The sequence below is a fragment of the Amblyomma mixtum genome, chromosome 1 (genome assembly GCF_055824585.1).
Source record: "Amblyomma mixtum isolate Tamu chromosome 1, ASM5582458v1, whole genome shotgun sequence".
Lineage (NCBI taxonomy): Eukaryota > Metazoa > Arthropoda > Arachnida > Ixodida > Ixodidae > Amblyomma > Amblyomma mixtum.
The window spans coordinates 174007520-174030967 of record NC_143012.1 but is presented as its reverse complement, the minus strand read 5'-3'; positions in this window follow the sequence as shown (position 1 = coordinate 174030967).

The following is a 23448-nucleotide window of genomic DNA, read 5'->3' as shown; positions in this document are numbered from 1 at the left end:
TGTTATACCTGCTCACACACTTCAGTTCTTGGAAACTAAGGATGACAGCTGCAGCAGAAATGCACGGCATGCAAAAAAAGCTGCTGTATATTGTACTTGGAGGATGCGATGGTCACCCAAACCTTTTTCGGCAACCCTATTTATGACCTGGATCGCACTACAACCTCAATCTGTCTGCCTGTCTGAAAAATGACCAATATAACAGCAAAAAATGAAAAATGCACCACGCAAGGTATTTCTTACTCGGAATGCTTCATTCTTTGTTTCAATCGTCGGCTAGCTATTGGACTGCGCATTTGCATTCCATAACTACATAATGAATTCTTCATAGCCTCTTTCTTTTGTGCATTTTGAAGGGCACGGACCAGGAAATAGTTTCTTTTCATCAAATTTCAGCACTGAACAGATTCCTGCAAAAAACAGTCAAGAGGACAGTGGATGTAGTAGTTCAAAGGTGGCAAGCAAAAGCATGCATGCATCCTGTGCCTATTTGTCACCAACAATGCGATGTTCTGTTTCCATAATTCGTTTCGTTTGTAACCGCTTATTCCACTTTGCTCAAGTAAACACATGACTAGCAATCAGTAAAATGAGTAGTAAGTGCTTAACACGCACGTTACTATTTGACAGGTGCGTGGGGTAACGGAATGGCAGTGCAAGCTAGCGGTTAGACCAGTTAAAAAAGTGAGAGGTCGAGCGAGAAGTAAGAATGCAAACATGCAACGTGGCTGATGTGGGGCACTGTCACATGCTTTCAAAGCCAACATGCGAGATTTCACAACGTCCTGCAAGCATGGGGAAAAAGGCACAAATGACTGGATGCATTTAACACAATACGCGGCGCTAAAGAGGACATTAACCTTTCATGCACAGCTAATTATGCTGAATAACTGCAGACTGGGCGAGCTGGTATTCACAATTTTCCAGCAGCGCTTTAAGACGTAGAACGACTGCGCTGACATGCGTCGTGTAGGGCTTACCTTCAGTCGTGCTGAACTTATGCGTGCTGCACCTCGGCACAAAACCGTGCAGGCACTGGCAGTGCTGCATCAAAAGGGCCCGGTTAGTAAAACTTGCATTTCCACACACGTCACACGAAAACGGCGTCGCGGCATTTTTCACAAAAGGTCCATTCGTTAGGATGCTTTTGTTTCAAATGAAAGTTCTTAGCAGTATTAGAAGCATACCGCGATGGACAGAGCGGACAATTATACGTATCTTTATGCGGTGAACCTGAAGCAGAAGTTCCGGGAATGGTGCCCTCCATGATGCTTCGTGGGCGCACGGATAAGCGGAGCACGTCAGCACCGTGAATGCAGGAACAGGACTGTGGCCGCCGTCCTCCCGTTCCGCCACCCCGCGGCACCGGCACATAGGGACGATCCGAACTAGGGAAGTCTAGGGATTCAGCTCGGCTGAAGTGCAAAAATCCAAGCAACACTGTGCTCTCTGGGGGTTACTCGAGGTTACTGGCGGCGGTTTTTAGCCGCTCCCCCTTAACGGTCCAAACGCTCGGCATCGGCTCAACCACCAGTATCCCCTTTTCCCCGGACACGGCTATGCCACGCACGGCTAAGCGCGAGTGCTCGGGTCCGTGGTGGCGCACTGCTTACCATCATCCCCCTGCGGTGATGCCCCTGCGGATGCTCAGGTACCCGTGGTGTCGCAATTCACTCCTTATCAGCAATCACTTTTTGGCCGAGACCGAGACAGCGTACTTTCTACGCCCAACACCGCACCACTTGTAGTAAACGGTTATCCCTTTCTGGGACTATTGAACATTGCCTTTGATTTTTTTTTCATGTTAATTTCTTGGACCCACCCTTCTGCTTTGGCTGTCTACGTCTTCTAGCGTGCACTACAATTCCTCCCCTCAGTTACTCACAGAGCAACGTCATCTGCGAGTCAGATTGCTGAGGCTGTCCTCACTAACTATTATCCCCAGCTCTTCCAAGCTCAGCCCTCTGGGCTCTGTATATGCAACGCAAATAAAGTCAGTTTTATATTATTATTATTTACATGTCAAGATTCCTGCATGCAAAGTTCTATTCTTAAGGCAATGCTGCACAATTATTGCATTATGCGCTGTATTTGTAGGTAATAAGAACACACCTCTTTCACCACAACCTGCACAGAGCGGACAATTCTGCCGACTCGCACAGCCAATAGGCTGTAGGTCACGTACTTGCCGCTGTACCCGGGGGAGTCGCAGCGACCATCACCAGCCAGGTGAAGCTGCGCCCCTTTCAGCTCGATTGCCAGCATAGCCTGCTGCTCCTGAAAAAGCTGCAGGCAAGACAATTGCTCATTATCCTTCAATTATTAGGCAGGTTACTTGTTAGAAATGTATGGTAGCTGTGTTTTCTGTCTTAAGAAGTTCATATTTTGGTGCTTAACAGTCAAAGCTACAAATGGCAGCTGCAAGAAGTGGTGCAAATATTTGTCTGCTAAAATAAATACCAACATATGAATCTCGAAATTCCTTAAAGAGAGCAAGCTTTTGGATCGTCATAACAAAGACAGTGGCATTGTAGGAACGCAAAAAATACTGTGCAATGTCAGAACCATACAAGTGCAACCTCATGTTCACAGTGTTACAACACATTTTCTGATGCAGATAATGGACTGCCTTACTGAGTTTAAATGCATAGTGGAACCTGGATATGCGACGGCTCACTTGCTGCTGTACCTAATGGAGTTCTGCATTTACAGACTCTTGGTAATAGCTACTTGAATATAGTAACGTACACAATTTTGAAAAGTAAGATTGTACCATGCTAATTCCTGCATGGCAACAGACACATGTAATTTTTTGCTGAAGAAAGGCCTACAGTATTGCAGAGTGATCCACAATTTTTCCTCTGTTGCCTTTCCCTGATGAAGCTGGTTACAGCTGCAGTTTTTATGAAGCTGTTCAGGTCATGCCCATATAAAAGCATGCAGCCATACATCATTTACGGCAGGCAACAAGTAGCCACGCTGGTAATTGTTAAAGGTGTGCTCGCTGATGGTTTCGATGTTGATGGACCTGAAGCAGTGCAACGCTGCAGCCACTGGGCAGCCCGAAAAGAGAAGAGCTAGAGCGATGAGGAGGTTGCCAGCCGCATTGTCACGCACAGATCGCTGGCTGTTCCACGTCAACTCGTGCCTCTGCGCACATGCCACGCCCACCCTGAGCAGTGCGCCCACGACAGTGAACACAGTGCGACACGGTTGGCAGCAGGTGCGAGGGTGCCTACCAGCTCCTGAAGGCACCTCTCCAGAACAGTGAACTTTCGTTCGCTTTCGAGGGGCATTTCTGCATGGTCACTGAAATAAAGAGCATTCGATTGCACTCCAATTCTTGGGCACTTATCTCAAATTATTGACTCTCAAAATGAAACGGTAGCTCTATTATTGCCTGCTGCTACTGAAAAAGTATGAGATAAGGTATTTTATCTAAACGCATTGCCTAGTATTTTACTGCATAGTACGCCTCAACACACATATGTAGATTAATTATGAGGAAAGCAAAAGCAAAGTATCTGCTGCATTCTCAGTTGACAGCCCAAGCACAATGCGAGGAAGATTGAAGGGAGAGAAAGAAGCGTGCCGCAGTGGAGGGCTGCAGATCAATTTCGACCACCTGGAGATTTTTGACGGGTGTTCTCTGCACTTTACGTACGCCGAAACGCAGCCACTGGCGCCAGTATTTAAAACCGCGTTTCACGCTTGGCAACCAAATAGTGCAAGCACAGATGTATTGCTAAGAGTACTTGAGCACATGCTCATGTATGCATTTTAATGATAGATTTCACAAACCTGCCAAAACTTGTTTCAAATGATGGCATGTACACCCCTCGTCAAAAGTATACAGCCCAAGGGGTTTGATTGTGAGGCCTGCAGCATGGCTCGTTATGCATCCTCAGCAACCGTGATCTCTCAAAAGAGAAAAGGCATTGAGTCCTCAATCCTCCCAAGGTTTGGGTTGCTTGATGCGCCAGGGAGCCACGCTAAATAGCTGCGAAGCAAACACCTTGGGCTGTATACTGTTGACGGGGGCTGTACGTTGTGTGGAACTCTGCAGCAGGTTCCTCCTAATCTTCCTCCCATTCCAGACTGCCTTCCGCTGCCTCAAGTGGCTGTGGCATTGAAGCACCCTGTGCCCTAAAGCTAGGGGGTATGGGAGACAGCCGTGCAGGCAGGTCGGTCTGCGTCCGGGCCGCAACCAAAACCTTCACGGTACGGTTCACCTGCGTAGCTGCCTGAATTTTCAGCATGTATTACCATATCCAGATATGAAATTCCAATAACTGCTTGCCTCTTTTCCATTGTCCATACTTACCAAAAGACCGGTGCTGCGGTGCGCAGTAGGGTGCTTCGGACAAGTGTTTCGGAGTCTGCGTCGCCACGGTGCGCCCTGCAGGAGAGCATGTGCACATCGGAACTGGCTCCTAGAAAGAGGCAGATGCACGTATCTAAAAGCTATGAGCTTATGGCCTACTGAACTGTTTTGGACTAATGAGGAAGAACAACGTATGTCCATGCTGCTACCATTACCTTTCATATGCAAGCTTACAGAGGAGAAAAAGGCTCCCGTACGTAATCCTTATAGGTGACATTCTTACTAGCTGAAAACAAGCATCGCCTTGAGTTTTTGAACATGCCACAGCGAACATTATTGAACATACTCTCATCACTGCACGGCGTGTGTCAGCCATGCATTCGCAGGAAAACAGGGGACTGCTATCACATATGGACAGTTTGAATGGTTTGCTTGATGGGGGCCATACCAGTGGGAATATATTGCTTTTATCTCATGGCATGAAAGAACTGTCAGCAGCACAGAGGCAATGAAAAGGTGTGTTGTGTTGTGTTTAATGGCGCATAAGCGGCTAAGGCTATCATGCGCCAAGAACAAGGTTTAGTAAAATTGGCTCGAGCAAAGTTTGAAGACAAAGGTACAAAAACGGTGGTGTAAAGGGCCTAAAAGTTATTTTTTTTACCTGGCTGATTAAATACAAACACTTTAGAAATGGCTGTTTGCAGAAGCTTTTAAAAGTTGGTTAACCTCCGTGGACATCCTTGGCTTGCCAAGGATCTCGAGGCCACCAACTATTCAGATAAAAACCTCAGCCTCCTTCTCAGGACTGAGAAAGTGGCTGAGGTGTATCGTTTTAAGTAGAGAAGCACAGGGTAAGAACATTACAGTTTTTGAAGAACACCGGCTTCCTTTAAAAAGCTAAAAACATCAAGCATACTAACGGGTGCATGTTCAGCTAAAATCAACGCTGGATGAAATGGAATATGTTCTTTGTAAAATGTAGCAAAATATTTTTTCCTTACTGATTCAAGTTTTGTGCATGATAGTAGTATGTGGTTTACGGTAAGTTCATGTCCGCATTGCTCGCAAACAGGCTTGTCTTTCTTTGTTAGCAGGAAGTTATGTGTGAGATGAGTATCCAATACGGAGACGGCATAAAATAACTTCGATGAATCGTTTTTGGTGTGAGCATGATTTCCATTCGCCTAGGATGGGTTTTACTAAATGTAGCTTATTATTTCTTTCGATGTTCCATTGCGACTGCCATTTATTCCTTAATTTGCACTGCACCAACCTCATACCATCTTTGTAAGGAATTTACACTTTCTTTATTTCTTTGTTCCGAGCTTTTCCAGCACATTCATCTGCCTTCTCATTGACAGTGATTCCAATGTGACTGGGAACCCAGCAAAATTTTATGTCTTGTCCCTGTATTGTGGCGCTTCTTATGTTGTGTATGATATCACCAATTAGTGGTGTCACTGCATTTCTATGGTGAAGTGAGGTTAGTATGCTCAGAGAATCAGTGTAAATGATACTGTTCTGAATGTTCTCATTTATTATTTTTTCTACAGCTAGCAAGACTGCGTAACACTCGGCGGTGAAAATGGATGCACACTCAGGTAGCCGTACTATTTTTTCCCAATTATTCTGAACTACAGCCCTTCCCACGTAGTGCGCCGATTTTGATCCATCGGTATAAAATGCTTCGTATTCTCTGTATTTTTCGTTTAGTGCTAAATACTCTTGTAATATCTGTTCATGCGGTGTATGTTTCTTCTGAAATTGTGTTAATGTGAAGTCGCACACAGATGGTAGGCAGTACCAAGGCGGGAGTGGATCACGTTTGCGGGCAATATTAGGCAATGTGTCCATTATATCTAGTTCTTAGCATTTCTCTTCAAAGCGGAGAAGAAGTGGCCTGATTGCGAGGGGTCTGTTGGTAAATAGTGTTCGGGATGGGCACTTTGTAACGAGTGGGTAACAGATGTGTTTAGGCTGGGAACGGATCTTTAAAATGTATGAGCATGTGAGCGTTGTTCTTCTGTCTGCAAGTGGTGGTTCATTGGTTTCTACGTACAGGCTTTTTATTGGTGACGTCCTGTATGCACCAGTTGAAAGGCGCAATCCGAAATTGTGAACGGGATCCAGTCGCTTCAAGTACGATGGCCTTGCTGATCCATACACTATGGAACCATAATCTAGAATGGAACGTACTACAGAGCGATAAATGTGTAGAAGGCATACCCGATAAGAACCCCAGTGTTTGCGTAAAAGGACTTTCAGTATGTTCAGTGCTAGCGACGCCTTCTTTTTCAGTGCGTTTATGTGAGGCAGGAAAGTAAGCTTTTTATCGAAGGTTATGCCTAGAAATTTGTGTTCCTTTTTTAAAGGTAGCTCGGTTTGGTTTAGGTGTAATGTTGGATTTGTGTGCAAGCCTCGTTTGAGTGAAAAAAGTAAGGCCACTGTTTTCTGTGGTGAGAACTGGAAACCATTCTTGTCTGCAAATGTTGCCATTTTGTTGATTGTAAGCTGTACTTGTCGTTCGCATGTGGATATATTGGAAGATGTGCACGCTATCTGAAGTTCATCAACATACATGGAGTACATAATGGACCTTGGGATTATTTTTCTAATAGAATTCATTTTTACAACGAAGAGAGTTGTGCTTAAAATGCACCCTTGAGGAACTCCATTTTCCTGAATGAAGTCCCTCGAAAGGGTCGAGCCTAGGCGGACATTAAATGAACGGTTAGACAAAAAGTCTTTAATGCAGTTGAGCATTCTGCCACGGATGCCGAGCTCAGCTAAGTCCTGGAGAATCCCGAACCTCCAGGTTGTATCATATGCTTTTTCTAAATCAAAAAAGACGCTAAGACAGTGTTGTTTGTGTATAAAAGCTTCCCTGACAGTATTTTCAAGGCGGACTAAGTGATCTGTAGTGGAGCATCCTTTTTTAAATCCACACTGATGGATATCAAGCAGTTCACAGGATTGAAGAACAAAGGTTAGTCTTATATTTAGGACACTTTCGAAGGATTTGGCGAGGCAACTGGTTAAGGCTATGGGTCTATAACTGCTAGGAGAGGTTGGGGGTTTACTAGGTTTAAGAAACGGTACAATAATAGCTTTCTTCCAGGCTTCAGGTATATTCCCTGACATCCAAACTGTGTTGAAGAATCTTAAAAGTGCTTCTATGGCAGGCTCAGAAAGATGTGCAAGCATTTCATAATGTATATGGTCGGGTCCAGGAGCAGTTTGTTTTTCCGGCAGACAGTACTCTGTTGATTTCTTGGAGGGTAATTAGACTATTGTATTTTTCATTTGCACCTCCAGTTGTTGGCAGCCTCTGTTTTTCAGCTGTATTTTTGTATTTTAAAAAGGACTGCGTGTAGTGTGATGAACTTGAAACTGCAGTGAAATGTTCCCCCAATATGTCTGCCTGTTCCTCTATGCTTGTTTGTGTGCCAGGTGTTGTTAAAAGCGGAATTGTGAATGGTGAAAAGCTACCGTTTAATTTCGGAACCTGCTCCCACATTTTTTTAGATGAGATCTGACTGTTGATAGATGAAACATAATTCTGCCATGAAGCTTTCTCGGCACTGCGACAGACGTACCGAGCTTTAGCTTTTGCCTTTTTAAAAATTAAGAGATTTTCATGTGTCGGATACCTACGGAATTTGCCCCAAGCTCTGTTTTGTTGTTTTTTAGCTTCTTTACATTCTTTTGTCCACCATACTTTATGGTTTTGTCGCGTCACTCCTGACGACTGAGGAATAGCTGTGAGTGCGGCAGTTATGATACAATTAGTAAACTTTTCGTTTATCTGGTCGATAGTAAGATTTTCTAAAACTATATTGTCTAAATTTGCCTTTGCTCTAAAAAGTGACCAGTCGGCGAGGTGGAGCTTCCAGCGACGTGGCCTTGTAGGGATTATTTCCGGTGGGGATGTTAAAGTGATTAGTACAGGGAGGTGGTCACTGCCATATGGATTGTCAATGACATCCCATTTAAAATCATTAAAAACAGAAGGTGAGCTAAAAGACAAATCTAAAAAGGTCATTTTCCCCGAGGCAGGGGAGCAGTAGGTGGCTTTTTCTGTATTTAAAAGACATACATTATTTGTGAGGATAAAATCTTTAATTATTTGACCCCTAGAGTCACGGTGCTCACTTCCCCAAAAAGGGGAGTGAGCGTTAAAGTCCCCAACTACTAGATACGGTTCTGGAAGTTCATTGACAAGTTCTTGTAAATCGTGGACTGTTAATGTAAAATGTGGAGGAATATATACAGAACAGATAGAAATTGTTTTATGGCTGACAACACTGACCGCAACAGCTTCAAGCTTTGTTTTGAGTGTGATTTCTCGAGCAGGGACGCCGCTTTGCACGACAATCGCGACGCCTCCAGAGAGTCTATTTGCCTGCTCACGATCGCGTCTAAAAGTTTTATAGTGTTTCAGGATATTTGCATGTTGTGGACCAAGATTGGTCTCATGAAGACATAAAGCTACGGGCGAGATTGACCCTAGAATATCTTTTATGTCACTGAAGTTCCTCAACATTCCCCTACAGTTCCACTGAACCAGAAAAGCCATATTTATGTTTGGGATAGGAGCGATTGAGAGTTTACTTATTTTCTGGGGCCGTTATGACGGTCCTGTCTTTTTTCCGCGCAAGGGAGCTGTTCCGCCGCTGTAAAGCAGGCGGGCTGGGAGTTTGGTCCATTACCTCGCAAGAGGTGCTGGACGACCGCGGGGAAGCCGCGGGTGGGTGAGTGTCAGGCCTCCCCCGACGGGGGGAAGTCCTGCGGGATGTCGACCCATGGGCCGGCACTCCCTGGCTTGGAGTCGGCAGAGCAGCCTTCGCTGTCCCTGCCTGGGGCGTGGGTGGCCCTGCCACAGGCGCAGTAGAACTGGCCTCGGCAGGTGCCGGAGTGCTGTGTGGTGCTACGCCCCCGCGCACCACAGCAGCGAAGTTAGGTTTCGCTGTGAAGGAGAATGTGTTGGTAAGCGCAAAACGCCTCCTCGCTTCTTTGAATGAAATGTTATCTTTGGTCTTATGGTGATGATTTCTTTTTCCTTTTTTCAGGACGGACACGCCCTGGAGTACGCAGCGTGGTCGCCTTCGCAGTTTGCGCAGCGTAGTGCTGCGTCGCATTCCTGAGACTGGTGGTCCTTTGATGCGCATTTCGCGCAGGTTTTGCGGCCGCGGCAGCTCTGTGAGCCATGGCCAAACTTCTGGCAATTGAAACAGCGATGGGGATTGGGTATGTAATGCCTTACGGTGATTTTCAGGTATCCAACATCGATCGTTTCGGGCAAACTGCTGGTGTTAAACGTGAGGACCATGTGTTTGGTGTCTATTTCTTTGTTGTCTTTGCGGATTTTGATTCTGTGCACTTCAATTACATTTTGATCGGAAAGTCCTTCAAGCATTTCGGTTTCTGTTAGATGGATGAAGTCAGCCTCTCAGATTACGCCTTTGACAGTGTTGAGGGATCGGTGGGGAGTTACAGAGACAGAGATGTCCCCTATGGAATCGATGTTTGAGTGTTTTGAGCACTGGATGCTCTCGCGTAGTTCAAGAAGTAGGTCGCCGCTGGCCATTTTTGATACCTTATAGCCAGGCCCTAAGGTATCTGTTAAACATTTGGTTACAAGGAGTGGGGATATTATTCGAGCTTGCTTTTCGTCACTGTTGCTATGTATCACATGAAACTTTGTGAATGTAGGTTTCTTTTTCGAAAAAAAGTCTGCTGCCTCGTTCCGCACTCTTTTAAGAGAGCGATCAGGTTTTGAAAGGGGGGGAGCCATAAAAAATTGAGGTTTTTCGGTCATGGTGCCAGCCACCCACCATGGAGTCCAACAGGGGGACGCGACAGGAACTTTAAAGCAAGTCCTGCCCACGCCAGCTGTACACCTTAACTATAACCTAATATGACTCAACTCAGGGTAGTAGGTCACACACGGTTAACCCTCGCCGCCAGGAAAAAGAGGAAAAAACGAAGAAAAGAGGAGGAGACAGGAGAGTTGTAAGAAAGATATAGGAAAGTGAAAGATAGAGGGGAGGACAGGAAAAGGCGACTGCCGATTTCCCCCGGTCGGTTCAGGCCGGAGGTGTCGTCTACAGGAAGCTGGGGCCAAAGTGGTGTGTTGCCTCCGCCGAGGGGCCGTAAGGGTCCGAACGCTCGGCATCGGCTCAACCACCAGGATCCCCTTTTCCCCGGACACGGCGATGCCACGCACGGCTAAGCGCGGATGCTCGGGTCCGTGGTGACGCATTGTTCACCATCATCCCCCTGCGGGGATGTCCCTGCGGATGCTCGGGTTAACCCCGTGGTATCGCCACTCACCAACGTCTGCATGCTGCAGACGCCTCCCTGCGGGGAGCAATGAAAAGGTAATTATCTGTCGTGCGTGCAGCACATAATGTGTTATAATGATGCTAAAAAATGGAACTGTGATGCATCAAGGAGGAAATTAAAGTTAGTTAGTTATATGGGGTTTTGTGGCGCATAAGCAACTGCGGCTATCATGCGCCAAACACAAGGTTAGATGATGTTATATTAAGTGTATAGATGTTACATTATATTAGATTTAAAACATTGGCTTTCTTTAGAAACTTACAAAAAGAGAAAACTTGACGAGTGTTTGCTCGCCTAAAAGCAATGCGGGATGAAATGGAATGTGTTCATTGTAAAATACAGTGAACATTTTTTTTCTAAGTTCTTCGAGATGCGAACAAGAGATTAAAATGTGATTAACTGTGAGCTCCTCACCACACATTTCACACACAGGTTTGTCTTTTTTTGTTAATAAGCTATGGGTGATGTGTGTGTGACCTATGGGTGATGTGTGTGTGACCTATGCGTAAACGACATAAATTTACTTCGATAAAACGCTCTTTATGGTGGCTTGATTTCCATTCTGCAGCTTGTTTCCTTCATTTTCCCAGGAAGCTTGCCATTTGGCTCTTAGTTTGATACATACTAACTTCATGTAATCCCTAGGAGGCAAATTCGCATGTTTTATTTCCATGGTTCTGGCTTGTGCAGCACACATGTCGGCTCTCATTGTCCCTAATGCCAACGTGACTGGGAACCCAGCAGAATTTTATAACTTGTTTTTGTGTTGTGACCTTTACTATGTGGTATATGATGCTTCTTACCAGTGGCTCTGTGCCATTTTTGGAGTTTAATGCGGTAAGGGCGCTCAGTGAATCTGTATGAATGATGCTGTTTTTGATGTTTCATTTGTCATTTTCTGTACCGCAACACAAATGGCATAACACTCAGCGGTGAAAACTGCAGCACATGAGGGCAGTCGTACTGCATTTTTATTTTTTCCTTGTATTACTGCACTTCCTACATGGTCATGAGTTTTTGACCCATCAGTGTAAAATGCAGTATAATTTCTGTATTTTTCTTGCAGTTCTAGGTGTGGTGTACAGGTTTTCCTGAGGCGTGTTAGTGTGACGTCACACACTGTGGGGACAGTGTATCACGGTGGCAGCGCTTCATGTCTTGGGAGTAACTATGACTCTCTTGCCCGTGGCCTAATGTCTGAAAGGAACGCAAGCTGAGACAGGTCACCAGAACTGCAGGGACAAGCGCTACATTTTCCTGCCCTGAGCTTCCTGATATGATGAGGGAAAACCGAGTACTCAGGCACTTCGCGAGGTCGCCAGTTCCAAGAGGGAAATTGGGGCAGGCATCGCGGCTGTGCCAGAGGATTCTCGCAATACCTTGTCTTTACTTCAGGAGAGGAGGCGATGGAGCGCCGGGCAGGTAGTGATATTGGGAAACCTTGAACCGCAGCTTCCCTTGTCTGGTTACTGGCTGGGCAAATATGAAAGCCATGTCCTCTTGCAGGTTGGGGAAAATCTCCTGCATGGGACGAGGCCGGATCTATACCAGTCCGATGTCACTCCCACCCCCCCGTGGTGCCCACAGGAGCTCACCTGTAGGTGACCGAGAGGGGTGACAGCCCAGAGCTAGTCAGGCCTGAAGCCTACAGGCCTTCTGCCTGTGGGCGCATTGACTAGGGCCAAGACGTTGGGTCCGTCTGGCAACTGTGGGCAAACAGCCAGGGCTAATAAGGCCTAGGCCCGACGGTCACGATTGGCCGAAGGGTGCTTTTATTAGACCACTTCGGTTGTGGCGGCAATTGACGGGGTGACCCTGGCTGAACCAGGATGGCGCACACGGATGACCAGGACCGACCGCCCAGGGATAACGCACAATGCGGCTGAGGGGCAGCGGCAAAACCCCACCCTACGAAAGGGTGCCCCTGCCACCCAAAGGTGTAAATGGAGGCGCTGGTACACCAGGAGAGTTAGGGTGTGCAGTGTCCGGCTAAGGTAATGATGACTCAAGCTAAGGAGGCCAACTGGTATCCGTTTAGGGGTGTTTTTTAAACCAGCCAGGAGAAAGAGGCACGGTTTTTCACCCCCATTTTCGGGCCAGGGCAACATCCGCAACCGGGGATGGCACTCGGCCGGGGGGCAGCACTGCGAGAGAGCGGGACGTCAGGTATTGTTTTGCAACCGGACAGCGAAACCCCAACAGAATGTGCCTCCTGAAGCGCCGGGCACACTGGGCACTCAAGACCGCCCTCCCCGGAATGTCTTTGGGCCAAACGGGTGTTTGCACAACGGGTTGATGGGGTTGCTAGCCCCTCGACCTAGAATAACTTGGCCCAAAGACTCAAAGAAAAACTAAAGAAAGCGGCCGCCGAGTGGCGGTCGCACCAAGTATTGGTGAGGAGGAAGCGCAAAAACCCAGCTTCTCTGGGGGGCCTTGTGCTCCCCCTGTGAGCGCTGGATTCACCTGCGAGGTATGCGAGAAACGGCGGCCCACTGAACGAGGTCTGAAGATTCACTTTGGTCGTTTGCACAAGGGAGGCAAAGCCCTCGAAGAGGGAGAGGAACGAGTGATCCCAGCTGCGAACTCCCAATCTGCAATCCCAGCAGTGTCGATCAAGTCCAGAGCCCGTCTGTGTGGGGCATTGGATGAGAGTGGCATAGCACAAGTGACTAATAAAGCTCAAGGGAACGAGCACCAAATCAGCCATAATCAGGAGACAGATGTTGGTCAGGTTCATGACAACCCAAAGCAGACTGGACCAGTCTCCCCCGGCCTCCCAGCAGCTGGAGAGGGCGCCATCGCAGCCCTGAGGGCGGGTGGATCTCATCAGCCGTCAGCCTGGAAGGGTACGAGGGCCCGACCGAAGGACAGACCGAAGGCTCCTAGGCCCGTCACAGAGTCGGTTCACTCCCCGAAAGCTGCGTCTTGTGGCGAAGGGTTGGAAGTTGGAGAAGAACCACCCGACGATGATCGCTATGATTGGGAGCAGGGGAGCCAAGACAGCAGTCACCACACATGCACGGAGTGTGGGAGGACCATTGCAAAGTCCGGAATGGGTCTCCATAGGCGCAGGACGCATTTTGAGGTATATAACAGGGCGATTGATGTCACTCAGAGCAGGACGAGATGGACATAAGAAGAAGAATACTTGTTGGCTCGACTAGAGGCTGATCTAACCCTTACAGGGGCCAAGCACAACATAAATGAGTTGCTGGCAAATCGCGTCACAGAGATCTCTCGATTGCTTCAAGTCTCATCGCAAGAGCCCCCGCTACAGGGAGGTGGTCGTTAAACTTCGATCACGAGCTGCCAGTGGGGTCGATGATTGCAGGGCCCCTGACACTGAGACCATCGCAGGGGAAACAACACCGCACCCCCAGCCTAACGCCCAATAGAGAAGGGAGGCCATCAAAGAGGAGCTCAGAGCTCTGGTGGCGAAACCTCCGCCGCCTGAATTCGATGTCCCCCGGCTGTGGGAAAGAGTAAAGCGATACCTCGCAAGAAAGACCAGTGTTAATGGCTTGAGCAGTGCACTAAATAATTATGTGCGAGAAGCTCTCCAGAAGGACCATTGCAAAACAAGGAGGTCGAGACCGAAGCCTCCCAGGAAACCCGGGAGTAGGCGCAAAGCAAAGAAGTGGCTCTACGCACAAGCGCAGGAGCGCTTCAAGAGAAAGCTCGGTCGGACGGTGTGCCCGGGAGCTCCTGGATGGCGAGGTCACGTCTGCGGTTGAGGATCCCCAAGCTCTCCTAGAGCAGTGGAAGTCGGTGACGGAATCAATGTCAACAGGAACCGTCTCCGCAGTTGTGGAGCCTGTCGTTGGTGGACGAACAATAAACCCCTTCGGTACGATCAGTCCGTCAGATCATCGACAGTTCTGCACTACGACTACGCCAGTCTGGTAGTAAGTCCCACCGTGGGGGTCCGACAAGGAGATCCTCTGTCACCCGTTCTCTTAAATTTGGTGGTCAATGAATGGTTGAAGACCAGTGACCACAACATTTGTTTTGCTGGCGAGAACCTTAAAGTCGCAGCTATGACATTTGCCGACGACATTGTCGTTATGGCATCCACGCCCCGAGGTCTGCAAGAGCAATTGAGCAGCCTCGAGAGCTTCTTGGCTGAGCGGGGACTGCAATTGAATCCCTCACAGTAACTGTCTCTAACACTTCCTCCAAGTGGGCGCAGGAAAGTTGTAAAGGTCGACACCTCCAGCACCTATCTGCTAAATGGTGAAGCCATCCCCAAAGCCGACACCACAGGGATGTGGCGCTACCTCGGGTTGCGATACAAGGCAGTGGGATTGGAAAAATCCAGGGTCCACTCTGAGGTGAAAACTCTGCTGGCTCGGGTGTCTAAAGGCCCCTTGAAGCCGCAGCAGAGACTGGTAATACTAAAGTATTACCTTATCCCCAGAGTCTACCACTGATTGGTGTTGGGTCCGGTGTCGGCTATGCTGCTTTCGAAGATTGACACGCTGATGCGGGCCGCGGTCCGGCGGCGGCTAGTGCTTCCGCACGATGTCCCGCTGGGGTTCTTCCCCTCTGAAGTGAAGCATGGAGGACCAGGTATCCCCTGCCTGCGTACAGTCATACCAGGTTTACGCATACAAAGGCTCGAACGTCTTTGTCACTCCGACAGTCCGATGTGTCGGCAAGCAACCGCCGGAGCGTACGTGGGGAAATGTCTGGACCAAGCCAGGCGGCTCTCAGAGTACCGCGGGAAACAATCCACACGAAAAAGCAGTACCACACTTTCTGGAGAGACGCTTTGCACAGCAGCGCAGATGGGGAGGCACTGAAGGGATGCATAAATGCACCGGGCAGTATGAGTTGGTTGGGAGAAGGTACAACCTTCCTCCGTGGACGTGAGTTCATTAACCTCGTCAAGATTGCCATCAATGCCCTTCCTACCCCTCAGAGGCTACAGCCCGGTCGCCAAGGGAACACGATCTGCCGAGCGAAGTGTCGATCCATTGAGAGTCTCGGTCACGTCCTACAGATGTGCCATAGAACCCATCATGAGCGCATCAGGCGCCATAACGTGATTGCGAAGTATTTGGCAAAGCGGTTGCGTGAGAAGGAGTACGAAGTGCTGGAGGAACCCCACTACTTGACCGATTTGGGGCTTCGGAAATCAGATTCGGTCGTGAAAATCGACGACCAGTCGGTTATCCTTGATGTACAGGTAGTCGTTGCAATCACCAGGAAAAAACCTTTCAAATAAACACTCTTTCTGTTGCCTGTGTGATAGTGCACAAACTTTAGAGGTACGTTTTTATATTCACGGCCACTCAGTGCATTTGTCATCTTGTTTTACGTTAAAATTTTACACGCTAAATTACATTTCAATGTCAAAACAGTACCCTTAATTTACTCAATACCCAGAAGCCAACGAGAGCTTCACAGTAATGAACTTCGAAGGACGGGCTCAGTCTGCGTTATTTATTCGCCGCTTGTCCCTGCACGCTTTTAAAGGTTTCTCTGTGCTTATGATATTTGAACGTCGTTTAATCTTCCCTGCAATTTAGAGCTGGATGAATACCTGAAATCTGCGGAGAACATTGTCAACAGTATGCAGTGTCATACTTGCGGTAACAAGCCTGTCACGGCTGGTGCCATCAAAGCTCACTGCGAAACCTCAAATGGCATCCTAACTGAAGAAGAAGATACATCGCTCCCATTGGAGCCAGCCCCAAAGAAGACGCGACCGGAAATTATTCCACAGGATCCCGAAAATAACGATCAAAGTGCGCACAGCTTACCGGCCTCCGGTAGAGGAAGTCCAGAACCGACCGTGGGAGACCTGCCACTTTCAACGCAGCTTATCTACAGCTGGAACGATGCTGACGTAAGTACTGTGCATATGCTTTGAAATATTCATGGATTAAAGCGTGGTATAAAACACAGAGGACCTCATCATATTCCAGCTTCGGCAGAAACTCTTAAACAGAAAGCCTCAATAGATTTTCAACATCATTCGAATCTTCTTTCTGTTAAAGTGCGCAGTTTAGCCATGTTAAGAGAAATAAGCAAATATGTAGCTCTGACTGCCCGCGGTCGCCTGTTTCTGAAGTTCAAAAACAGTGAAATTAATTCCATTGCTTGCTGTGGAACTAAGTAAAGTGACCAAAACCACTTACATTTTCTGCCCGTCATCGAGCTCGAGGCGGGGTCTGTGGTTTTTGCCCACAAGTCATTCATTTGCAGTATAGACACTGGCTGCAAAACATCCACTGCAACGGCCCGGACGCTAATGGCGGCCATGTTCTCGTGAGAGGCGCTTGTGACCTGCTCCATGAAAGGGAAGCGAGCCAGAGGCCTCCATCGACCTGTCGAGCAGCGGCCCTCGCTACACCCTGGCGATCCTGTGTAAGTTATTGCATCTGTACGTTAGTACTGCATCCCTACCTCTTTAGTTCTTGATTCGATTCGAAATGATGTAAATTCTGTGCGATTAATTGATGATGTACAGCTGGAAACATATGTGCATGCATGTACATTGTTTTGAGACAGCTTCTTACTTGAACTGCATGGAGATTAGTGAACAAGCCGCCATGGACTGTGACATATGCACGAATCAGGAACTGGAACCTTTGCATTGTCGTAAATAACGGTACCAATTCTGTTTTACCACCGGATAAGGATGCGGCATTCTGTGTATCTAAGCTACAGTGGCCCCATTACACTTTCCACAAGGCCTGCGTTCTACAGCTAAACAGGAGCAGTGTAAGTAACAGCAGGTGCGCGTTTTAAAATCAGGTCGTTAGTGCGAATCAGTGTTTCAGAAACCATTTGCGTACACCTGTTTCCATTCGCGGTTAGGCCGGGAAACTATTATGGTAAAGCCCGGAAAAGCTTGAAATAAAATTTCTCATATGCGAGAATGCATATTGCAGTATGATGTTTGCTGCTGTGCATAGTTCTTCGACCTATGCTACTGTGGCCACGCGCACAAGTTCTGCGCAGATTTATATTCTGATCACTCTTATCTCCCACGCAGCCTACACAAGGGCCCTGGCGAGCAAGAAGGGGTGGGAGTGCTCTGAAAAATTGCTGCTGCTGGCCATGGGTACCAAACTAAGCGAAGTGAGGAGTGAGAACGAGAGGCACCGAAGAGCAGAAGCATTCAGAGCTCCAGAAGCACAGGAACATTGAAATGGGCCCTAATAAAATCTTCTACGGAATTTCTGTGTGGTAACTGTGTTATTTTGAGGAGAGGTATATACCTATGTGACATGAGTTTCAGGAGCTTGAGAGCAGCATAAAATCTAGAGGTTTTTCAATTCAGAGCAATACTTTGAGATATATTGGGTGACATTTTAGAGCGCAGCACTTTGGCGCCCGTTTCTGCGTTTCGCGGCGTCGCGGTCGCGTTGTGAGTTGTAACCATCATTGAACACCTTAGTCGCGCTTTGAGCGGCGAGACGAACGAATGAAAAAGAGGGTCGCCGTGAGTTTATATAAACTTCGCTCGTGGGCTGAAGATCGGTCGATCGCGAACCTCTCTGGAGTCGGCAGGTAAACTGTGAACACCTTATGCAGAGAATTCTGTACAGCAGTAATTTCTGACCTTGAGCCTGACTGGCTCACGATGCCATGCGGAGAGCGACTTGCCGACCAAATCAAGGAGTGCAATGCCGTGCTGGACTTTCCACAGGCAGTTGGGGCGTTGAACGGCTGCCATTTTCCTCTCTCGCCACCGAAGGAGAAGGCAACAGACTATTACAACGACAAAAGATGGTAAGGTACTCCAGCGTAATCATTTTTCTTTCGTTTCTGGGCGGGCCGACACTGGCACGTCGTTTGCAGTGAACATACGCTTGTCAGGTAGTACTGTATGTCTAGCCTTTGCAGTAACTTTATCGCTGTTTACATGGTTTTGTACTCGTAACGTAGGGCCATTCAGTGTTGCTTTCCACTGCTGATAATCACATCACAGCACATCAGCAGTTCTCGCCCCTACTGTACCCCATATCATTCAAGATGGGCTTCTATGATGGCACAGCATTGTTATTGCAAAACACACTTCAGGCATGTTTTCTTAGCCAGGAATGCACCTTGAGATAGGCAGTCACAGCGCGAAGCAAGACATCTGCCGTCGACAGAAAGCTTGTGTGACATGCATTATTGTTGTTACTTTGCAGGTATAGCATAATACTGCTGACTCTTGTTGTGGTTGTTGACCCTTTGTTCCCCTCCCCAAGTGTAGGGTAGCCAACTGGGCATCGCGGGGTTAACCTCCCTGCCTTTCCGTCCTTTTCTCTCTCTTCTCTTCTTCTTGTTGAGCATAGGTACAGGTTCCGCTTTGTTAGGGTCGGCACACCCGGACGCTGCCATGATGCATACATGTACGAACAGTCCAACCTGGCAGACTTTGTCGGAAGCCCGACATTTCAGTCGCCTGTGGCAACATCAGTGGAACACCAGTCGGGACACTCATACTTTGTGACCAGGCCTTCTCACTGACAACACATCTCATCAAGCCCTTTAGCCACCAGGCCCACCTGGATGGCGAGATGAAGGAATTTAATTACCGGCTTTCAAAAGCGAGAAGAGTGGTGGAAAATGACTGAGATGATGAAGGGTCGATTTCGCTACTGCATGAAAAGTATGGATTGTAACCTGAACAATGCTGCTGACGTGAATCGCGCCTGCTGTGTGCTGAATAATATTTGTGAGGAGTTGAACGAGCCCATTATGCCACAGTAGGTCTTCGACACCAGAATCACGGCAACCACAAGCGGCGCTTCAGCTTGAACTGCTGTTGTCCGCTACTACATGGAGCGGGCACAACAGTGACTGAATGCAGTGTGTGTTGTCCGGTGTTGGGCTGTGTTTGTAAATTGTAAATTTTGTGGTTTAACATCCTGAAGCAACAGATGGGCTGAGGGACACTGTACAGGAGGGCTGTGGATTAATTTTGTTCACATGGGTTTCTTTAACGTGCGATGACATTGCATGGCTCACCTGTGCCTTTCGCCGACTTCGAAACAGCCACTACTGCCGACAGTGCACCTGGGTTCTCCTACTCAGTCGCCGAGGCCCATAAACACCGAGTCGCCGCGGCAGCTGTGCTATGTTTTCAGGGCACTTAACGCTTTTAGTTTGTTTCTTTCCACCACATTACTACAAGTTATTGAACATGTGTGCAGTGTGTGATGTCTTGTTTGTGATGTGCTTTATTGCATGGCTGCGGCCTGCTCCGAGGAAGCACTCGCGTCGCGTTTGTTGCTTTTGGGTTGTTGGTGCACACGGTTATACTTTTCGAAGGTCTCACGTCTGCCGCACTTCCCACTTTTGCTATCCCATGACATTCTTATCTACAATTTTTCGAGTGATTTGTGGGATTCCATTGCGTTTTGTTGCAAGTGTTGTTCTGTTCGCGAGCTATATCTTCGCGTTGCTGGACGTTTGTTCGGTGAGGTCGGGCTCTAATAGGACTTCAAAAAACTGCTCAAACAGCCTACGTTTCATGGTAAAACAGCGCGGAAAAACACGAGGACGGAACAAACGCGACAACACAAGCCTACGTTTGTTCTTATTGAAGGTAGACGAACCACGATGTAGCGCATGGCTACGTTGCGCAGGGCGCGATAACACCGAGAAGCTACCAAATCTTCCCCGTTTCTGCGCTGAACACTTCGAGGCATGCGCTTTCCATGGGCCCGATGTCAGACACTCCAGCCTGCGGCTGAACTCTCTGCTAACGCTTCGACTTCCCATCGTCGATGGAACCGAGCAACAAACCCCGAAGCGCCAAAGAGTCCTGGTGAGCATTTCTGCGAATGAACTTTTTTTCTTAGCTTGGCGCGAACGTATGGTTCAGTAGGGTCGCTGACTGGAATATGCGTCAGGCTGAAAATGTAGTTTATTCTGAAAGTTACGTGACTGTACCATGACGTGAATGTTCATTATTTGCAGAAGCTAAAGAAGAAGCAATGTTCCATGCTTCGCATGCATAAATGCGGGGTCGGTCTAGATAAGCTTAGAAATTTTCTGATATATATCTTGTTCGGGAATTTTGCGCGCTGTAGACTGCTTCTGCGAGTTAAAGTGGTGCACTTTTCGTGCTCAAATTTCACGCAGAAATGGCATTTGGTCGGCAATGTTGTTTGTTTGGGGTGCTTGTCAGATTCGATCGCAAGGAGAGAGGTATTCGCCTCGTGTGCTGTGGCGGTGAAGCAAAGCAGGCCGCTCTCCCAGTGATGGCGCCATCACATTTAGTTTGTAACAACTCTGCCATGGAGGCGGGGTGTTTTGTTATTAGTTCAATAATAAAGGAAGGAAAAGTTGTTGCTAGCCGTGGCTCCTGCCATTCAAACTTAAAGCACCTGAACTGCGGCTAGCGGGAATAAAAGGAGAGGCAGAGGGCAGGGAGAGGAATCGACCCACGCGATGTTTTTGTCGCCGGCACTGACTTATTACCGTGCGAGCGTGTGCTCAAGCGCACACTTCGCCTTCGCGCTGCGCGCGGTCTAGCTAAATGTTTACATTCCGCGCGTGTCGTGTTTTGTCACACGAGGAAAACAAATCGCGCGTGGCTCTGTGCACAACAGCCTATGTGGAAGCGGCCAACTATAAAGCACCCAAAGTTGCCACACGCGGAGCGTTCTCTCACTGCGCGCAACTACTTGGCGCGGAACAGACGGGACGTCAAACGAGTCTGTTATTCACAGAGGCTGACCAGAGATCGCTCATGGGTGTGCCCGCTGCCCTGCCTGCAGCCACAGGAGCGTCGTCAAATTGTCTGGGATGAGGCCCTGCGCCCTGTAGGCCGCGAGCATATTGAAATGTGGTTCGGCGAGCGCGGCACAGTGGAGGAGCAAGTGATCCCGTGTTTCAGCTGCGCCGCACACGTCGCTTGTAGCTAGTCTGTAGCGCACCCATCTGTTCCCGGGCCACACGCATCCTACAAGCGCACGGAAGATCATCGCGCTCTGCAGCCGTGTGAGGAAGCGGCCACTAATGCTGTTGATGCACTCACCTCGCGCAATTTGCAAGTCGGGGTGCTGCTGTCGGAGGTAATCGTAGATAACCGCTCGCACGTCCTCCAGTGCGAGAGGCAGGTCGCTGGGAAGCAGCTGGTGGGCGGCGGTCGCGAGTTAACCACCTTGCTGGCAAATACGCAGTGGCCGGGCACTCAATGAGCACGAACAGCGGAGCCGTGCTGCGCTAGGCGCGCATGGATTTCGCAGTGACTGCCGAGGCCATGCTCCTGATAGAAACTGGTGAAGCACACAAATCAATGTATTTATTGTGAAGGCATGGAATGCAAAGAAATCATGAAATTCTATGTTGCACCACCTTCAGCTTTGTAAACCCAAACGCTTTAGAAACCAAAGTGGCTGATCTGCCTTTGTACAACCATCTTTCAGAGCAAATGCCTTCAACCAGATCCTTCTTAGGCAGGGCCTTCAACGGTTGCAGCCAGCAGTTGTCCGCACCAGGACAATGGTTCTGCTGAACACAGCACTAGATGCGAGGCCGTCTGTAAGTCTTCATTGTATTTCGGCCATTCTGTGTGGGCAGATATTTGCTTCCTACAGTGGCACCAGCTGGCTGCGGCTTCTCCTGGCCGTGTCACGGGCCGTGTCCTGGCTGCTTCCACCCTTCGTCCTGGCCACATGCAGCAGTGAACCACTTGACTGCACACCTCCACAGGGTGACAGGCTAGACTGACTCCAGCTAGTCTCCAACCCACCACGACGACATGTGCATGGCTCTTCACATGTGCATGGGTCTTGGGCCTAACAGTTGGTACTATTCTGATTCCAGTGAGCCATCAGGAGAGAGTACACTCCAACCCCCAGAAGAAGAACTGCACTTCTTGGTGTTCGAGAGCTGTCTGAGGGAGCTGTTCCAGCCATGCCCAGAATGCTAGAGGCCCTGGGAAACCACAATTACTACCAAGGGCAGCCTCATCAGTGTCATCAGCATCTGCTCTCTGGAGCATATCCGGACGTGGAACAGTCAGCCTGTCATCAATGGAGGGGCAACAGGAAACCTTCTGCTGTCCAGCCATCTGCTCTTTTCAGGATGAAATGTAACTTCCACGCTGAGGGTGCTGCGCCACACGAATGTGCAGGTCCCAAGCGACCAGACCTTCTGCACTTATCAGAATGCCCTCCTGTTTCCTGCGATGGAAAAGGTGACCAACACACCAAACATACTGATATATTCACCCCAGCATGACCAGATATTTTCAAAAAAGTTCAATTATTGGCACCCAGAAGGAAGAAATGAAATTCAGATTAAACGAACGCCCTTCTGCTAACGTCACTTTTTTTGTGGCTGTTGTGTTCTAGTCACCACCGATTAATTAGCGCACAATCAAGCTAAAATCTTAGTTTACGCTGGGCTAGTCAAGAATTGAAATAACATTTCAACAGATCTGACTACAAGAACAAGATGGAGAGGTTGATGTCACCAGTGATCGACGATTTTACTCCCCTGGGTTTTCTGCCAAGTTCCTGACATACACCACGCATGTTCAGCAGATCAATAGAATTCTTCATTCGGTCCAGGTCCTGCTGGGGGAGGTCAGTAGATACGTCTGTGGGTAACTGTTGCAATAATTCAGTGATCTATATTTATGTGAGCCGTCGGTAAGCTGAGTGGAAATAGAGAAATGTAATGCTTAACACCCATCTTCATGCAGTCGGAGCAGGCAATGGCCAGCGTGAACATGGAGAAGGAAGGTCTAATCAAGCAGCTGGAATTCTTGACACAGGTATCAAGATCCGGTCTCTCAGGACTGAACGCCACCCTGCCATATT